This window comes from Myotis daubentonii, chromosome 17 (genome assembly GCF_963259705.1).
Source record: "Myotis daubentonii chromosome 17, mMyoDau2.1, whole genome shotgun sequence".
Classification (NCBI taxonomy): Eukaryota; Metazoa; Chordata; class Mammalia; order Chiroptera; family Vespertilionidae; genus Myotis; species Myotis daubentonii.
In genome coordinates this window covers 20,099,649-20,106,208 of record NC_081856.1, presented here as the reverse complement: position 1 = coordinate 20,106,208, position 6,560 = coordinate 20,099,649, and the positions used below count along the sequence as shown (strand labels likewise).

Genomic DNA, 6,560 nt, shown 5'->3' with positions numbered 1-6,560 from the left:
CACTAGGACTAATCCCCATGTAACAACATTTTTTAATTTGTTTTTATTGTTGGAAGTATTACAGATGTCCCCTTTTTTTCCCCCATTTACCCCCTCCACCAAGCTGCCCCCAGACCATCACCACGCTATTATCTGGTTATGCGAGTGTATAACTCGCATATATATATATATATATATATATATATATATATATATGAGTTTTTTGGTTAATCTCTCCCCACCCACCCACCCCCCACCTTCCCTCTGAGATTCGTCTCTGGATATTTTTGTTCATCAGTTTATTTTGTTCATCATTAGATTCCACATATGAGTGAGATAAAAATATATATATATATATATGGAACATTTCACGAATTTGCATGTCATCCTTGCACAGGGGCCATGCTAATCATCTCTGTATTGTTCCAATTTTGGTATATGTGCTGCCAAAGCAAGCACTGTAAAAACAAATTTGACCTTCAGGTCTCCTAAGATACTGAAACGCGAAAATTGAACTGGAAAGCATGGTGTTCCTATGGTCAGGATGATTCCCGGGTCCTTGTCCAGGTGGGTTCAAAGAACGAAACCACTGACAAAAGATGGTAGTGGAAAAGATGAAAATTATTGAGAACCAAGCACAGACTCCCACGTGGGGAGGGGGAGAGAGTCCCACTAAGTCCCTTTTTTCTAAGATTTATAAAGGCTGCAGCTCTTTGTGTCCTCATATCCCCTCTGATTGGTCACTATAACAGCTTCAGAGCTTAAACCCACGTGAGGCTGCCCTCTTCTTCTCCCTTTTTGTTTTTCTATTCCCTTTGGCCTTCCTCTTCCCTCTCTGAATGAGTGACTTCCTTTCCTTTATTCTGTGAATGTAGACCTTATTCTAAGGAAATATATGTCTTCTGGCAGCTCCCTTAGTCTGTGAATGTAGACTTTCTGCAGCTCCCAGCTTTCAGCCCTGTGGTTTTCACCATGGACTCCCTAATTCCTAAAACTTCCTAAACCTGCCTATTTTACCCCTAAAAACTCCTTTCACTACTAGGACAAATAATTATGTCTAACTCCTCAGGACCCAGATATGATTAGAAAGCTAAATAAGATTGCTATGGCCCTTTCTTTCTACCAAAAATATCAACTTTTTACCATTTTATTATCAGAATCCCCATCAAAAAAATTGTATCAATGTTCAGACTTAATCTTATAACGATTTAAAGTACTACCCCCCCCCCAAAAAAAAAATACGAAAAACAGAAGTAAAACAACTAGTTTTTCTAATGTTTTTAAAAAGTCAAGGAAAAAAAAAGTCAAGAAGAATACTGAAATTATGAATAACTTTATTTGACTAAAAAGTTTAATCACTGATTAAAGCTGAGCATACCAGGTTTAACCCAAAATACCAGGTACTCAATGACACCATCTTCTATTCAACTGAGTGGACCAGTCACACTTAAGAAGATGGAAAGCCAAATTGAAACAGGAATTTTAGGGGTAAGATAGGACAGGTTTAGGAAATTTTAGAAATTTTGGAAATTAAGGGGACCATGGAGAAAAGCACAGGGCTGCAGAGCAGCAGAAGGTATATTTCCATAGAATGGGGGAGCTGGAAAGTTGTAACAGGCACATTTCCATAGAATGAGGGAGCTGGGAACAGCAAAAGGTCTATATTTACAAAATAAAGAGAAGGAAGCCCTTCATCCAGAAGGAGAGGAAGAAAGCCCAAAGGAAATAGGAAAACAATAAGGAAGGAGGGTGGGGGGGCAGAAACTTCACATGTCCCATGTGAGATTCAACCTTTGAGCCCAGGAGTTACTATAGTAACCAGTCTAAGGGAATATTGACCAATCAGAGGAGATATCAAGGCACCAGGATCTGCAGCCTTTATAAGCCATAGGGAAAAGGAACTCAGTGGGACCCTTTTCCTCCTCCCCACGTGGGAGTCCATTCTGTGGGACTCTTTCCCTCTCCCCACATGGGAGTCTGTACTTGTTCTTCAATAAATCTCCACCTTTGCAATGCCACTTTCTGTCCGTGGATTCGTTCTTCGATTCCGGTGGACAAAGAATCCAGGTTCCAGTCCAAAAATTCCATATCAAAAATCACACAGTTTTGAATTAAACCCCACATCCCATAAAATCAGCATCATAATAAAATAAATTGTTGGTTATTTTAGCTTCATCTTAATAAAGTTCAGATTCTTATGCTTGTGGCTATTTTATGTATATATTTGCTTGTCTTTTGTTGTTGTATAATGAGTGTAGCAAACTCAAGGATGGTGCTGGCTAGAAATTTTGCTCTGTAGCTGAGAACTTAGAGATCAGCCTAATCAAATTTACTTGGCAATAAAGCCAGAAGTCCAATTGTTGTGACCCTCTTACATACTCAGACTATGGTAATTTACAATATAGGAAAAGAAAATTAATCTTAGGTAAAAGCATTTAACTCAGCTACTGTGGAACAAACCCAAGTTTTTCTATAAAATTATATGGATCTAGACTATTCTGTACCTGAATCAACATAGAGGGATCTGAATCTCTCTGAAAAAGGATTCTCTACGACTCATGGAAACTAATATACCCAGCAATGAGGAGAAATCGATATTGTTTTTGGTGGTGGGTGGAAATGAAAGATGGCACTTAACTTTTCTTTAATAAAATCCTTGGTAAGCATAGGGTATTCACTTTTAAAAAGGCATAATAGCTTCTTTTTATTGTTTTTCTTTCTTAATATAAAAAATAAAAACTTCACTTTTTACCTCCTCTCTACTTCTTAAAGAAGAAAGCTTCAAGATGGACACCATGAGAATAAACGCTGTACGGCAGCTGTGAAAAACAGCAGTCTAGCAGCCACTGGGGCAAACAGGATGAGGTTTGAGCTCCCCTAAAAGCTCTGTTCCCAGAGAATTGTCACCATTTTATTTGGCTGGCAGCTCACTGAAAAGCTCCATTCCTAGGGCTTGTTTTTATTTGACATGACTTAGAACTCACTCTCTGCAAACAGACCTATCTACAGGGCATTTGTCAAAAACAATCAATGGCAATTGTTCAACACTGCTGCTGCCTGAGGCAAAATTACCAACTGGGGCTAATAAGAGGCTGACCAAAACTCTTAAAAGGAAAAACTATAGAATAGTATCTCCATACAGACTTTGAAAAGTTTTGAAACATCCCTGACAAGCAAGAAAGTCATGTGCATGAGCTGGGCTTTGTATATGCCCAGAAAAGACCTGGTCATAATCTCATACCCCATGCTGACCATGAAGCTCTGCTCAAATATAAAGTGAATGATAAGGCAGACTTGTAAATAACCTGCCACAGCATTGAAAGTGTGCCCCAACACACAACACACACACACACACACACACACACACACACATCCTTAGCAAACAATGGGAGCCTCATTGGTTCAAAGCATTTAAGAAAATCTCTCTCCAATTTTTAGCTGATCACTAAGGTCACCAAATAGAGACTTCAGTGGCTACATACAAGTTCATAAACTTTATACAGACTACGTAATTAGTCCAGGAACATCACTAAACAAGTAAAAGGCAATGACAAAATCTCAGGGGGTGGGGAGGAGCAGTGAGAAAGCAGGAGAGGGAAATGTGATTTCCAGAGTTGCTACATTATATTACGTGTTCAGATTTTTTAAAAATGCTATAAGAGAAGCAGCAGCCCTGTAGGTTGCTTGGTGAAAAAAAAACAACAACATATAAGATATGCAAAGAAAGGAAAAGTGTAACTTATACACAGGAAAAAACATGAGTAATAGAAACTGTACCTAAGGAAGCCTAGATATTGAACTCACTAGGCAAAGACTTTAAGGTGGCTATCATAAATATATTCCAAGAGCTATAAGAAACCATGTATAATGAATAAAAGGATATTTTAAGTATAATATCTCACCAAATAGAGATCATCAATAAGACAAAGAAATTAGAAGGAAGAAGAAGGAGGGGGAGAAAAGAGGGAAGGGGAGGAGGAAGAAGAAAGAAGAAGATTAAGAAGAAGAAAGGGAACCAAATATTCTAGAGTTTAAAAGTACAAAAATGGAAGTGAAAAATTCACTAGAAGGACTTAACAATAGATTTTAACTGGCAGAAAAAAAATCAACAAACTTGAAGACAGAGTGATTGAGATTATCCAACCTGACAAATAGAGAGAAAAAGAATAAAAATAAACAAGTCTCAGAGACGTATGAGATTCCATTCAAGCATACCAATATACCCATAATGTGAGTGCCAGAAGGAGAGGAGAGAAAGGTACAGAGAGAATGTTTGAAGATACAATGGCCAAAAACTTCCCAAAATGATTAAAAAAAAAAAAAAAAGTTAACCTGCATGTCTAAGAAGCTCAAGAAACTCTAAGTAGGAGAAACTTAAAGAGATACACACCTTAATATGTCATAGCCAAACAGTCAAAACACAAAGACTAAGAAATCTTGAAAACCACAAAAGCAAAGGAAATCACCATAGATGCCTACTTAAATTCTACCGTATCAATAACTACATTAAATGTAATGGACTAATGACTTCAATCAAAAGATAGAGATTGACGGAATAGATTTTAATTTTTTTTAATTTATTGATTTTTAGAGAGAGAAAAGCAGCAGGGGAGGTCAATTTATTATTCCATTTAGTTGTGCATTTATTGGTTGATTCTTGTATGTGCCCTGCCTGGGGATGGAATCCACAACCTTGGCATATCGGGATGAGGTTCTAACCAACTGAGCTACCTGACCAGGGCCAGAATGGATTTTTTTTAAATAAATAAATGTGTGTGTGTGTGTGTGTGTGTGTGTATTGATTTCAGAGAGAAAAATAGAAGGAAAGAGAGATAGAAACATCAATGATGAGAGCGAATCATCAATTGGCTGCCTCCTGCATGCCCCCCACTGAGGAACCTGGGACCCTTCAGTCCACAGGCTGACGCTCTATCCACTGAGCCAAACCAGCCACAGTCAGAGTGGGATTTTATTAAAGATCCAATTATGTGTTTTCTACAAGAGACTCACTTTAGATCCAAAGACACAAATAAGTAAAAAATAAAAGGATGGAAAAAGATATACCATGTGAACAGGTATCAAAAGAGAGCTGGAGTGACTATGTTAGTATCAGACAAAATAGACTTAAGACAAAAATTGTTACAAAAGAAAAATGGCATTTTATATTGATAAAAAAGTCAATCCAGCCCTAGGCAGTCAAGGGCACATGCCCACGTTGCAGGCTCAATCCCCAGTGGGGGGGCGTGCAGAAGGCAGCCGATCATCATTGATGTTCTCTCTCTCTCTCTCTCTCTCTCTCTCTCTCTCTCTCTCTCTCTCTCTCCATCTCCCTTCCTCTCTGAAATCAATAAAAAAATACTTTTCTTAAAAAAAAAAAGGTCAATCCAGTTGCCAATTTGATATTGCCACTAGATGCTTAGCTCCAAAATGAGCTCCTGATAATCCCCAAAACAACTTCTAAAGTTTTCCACATCTCATTTAAAGCAACTATATCCTTCCAATCACGCTAGGCAAAAATCTGAACTCCTGCAGTTAGCCACTCAAGGAAACACCATGAAAAATACTGATATCAAGAGACTACTGTATACCCATCTTTTATGCATATTCTCAATTATCCTAAGCATCTTCATTCCATCATTCTTCTTGGAGAACTTCTCAGTATTGGAAACTCACTTGACGTGGTTGTGCATCTGTTCTGTTTTTGTAACTGCCGTCAATCTAGTATTATATTTAGTGGTGAAACCAAATGCATCCACTAAAAGAAGTTCATTATCATACAAGGTAACCAGATTTTTGAAATGCTGTTTCTACTTTCTTATGTCTTCTTTCGTCTTTCATGTAATTTTTGTTCTACATGGAGCACCATTAATAGAGCTGGTGTTGGAAACATTTTTATTTGCAGTGATATTGTCTACTTTTACTACTGTACCTTGTTTGTGTTTGTTAGGACCAAACGTCAAAGCATGGCTAAGAGTTTTCAGTAGAAACAGAGTTACATCTGTCTCCAGATCATCGCAATTTCTAGTTTTCTAGGAACATGGCTTGGAGCCTTTACTATTCCACTCAATTGGGAAAGGCCATGGCAGGTGCGGTCGATCTCCTGCACGCTTGGAGCAACCTTTGGAGCAACCTTTGGCTATGTGACTGGCCTCATTATTTCACCACTCTGGATATACTGGAATAGAAAGCAACTTACATACAAGAACAATTAATTGGAACAAAGGAAGATTTTTTGTGTGTGCAGATTCCATAAAGACTGTGCAAAAATGTATATGGTCTAAGCCAGGCAGTCCCATGTACAGCACTGTTTTTTTATGTAGTTACATGATGTGATTGTAGCTTTTTAAACTATGAAACCTCTGAGAGATTGTACCTTCTAGTTGAAATGAAGTATTTATAATAGAAAAAAAAACTTAACTCCTTCTTTCCCCTCCTACCTCTGGTGCCTCAGCAAATTCTATCAGCATTATCTTCAAAATATATCAAGAAGTTAAGCACTTATCATCATCTTTACTATCAGCACCTTGATCCCAAGATCATCTCCTTTCTGGATTACTTCAGTAACCTCTTAATTATGCTGC

General features: G+C 37.9%; 1 non-coding gene and 1 pseudogene across 1 annotated transcript; one reads left to right on the top strand and one right to left on the bottom strand.

The window, feature by feature from the left end:
* Positions 1–331: 331 nt before the first annotated feature.
* On the bottom strand, positions 332–438 carry LOC132220224 (U6 spliceosomal RNA). The gene has a single exon (XR_009449726.1). It is a non-coding gene; the product is annotated as a U6 spliceosomal RNA (small nuclear RNA).
* A 5,077-nt stretch (positions 439–5,515) lies between these two features.
* Positions 5,516–6,354, top strand: LOC132219916 (phosphatidylinositol-glycan biosynthesis class F protein-like; annotated as a pseudogene).
* The last annotated feature ends 206 nt before the right edge of the window (positions 6,355–6,560 follow it).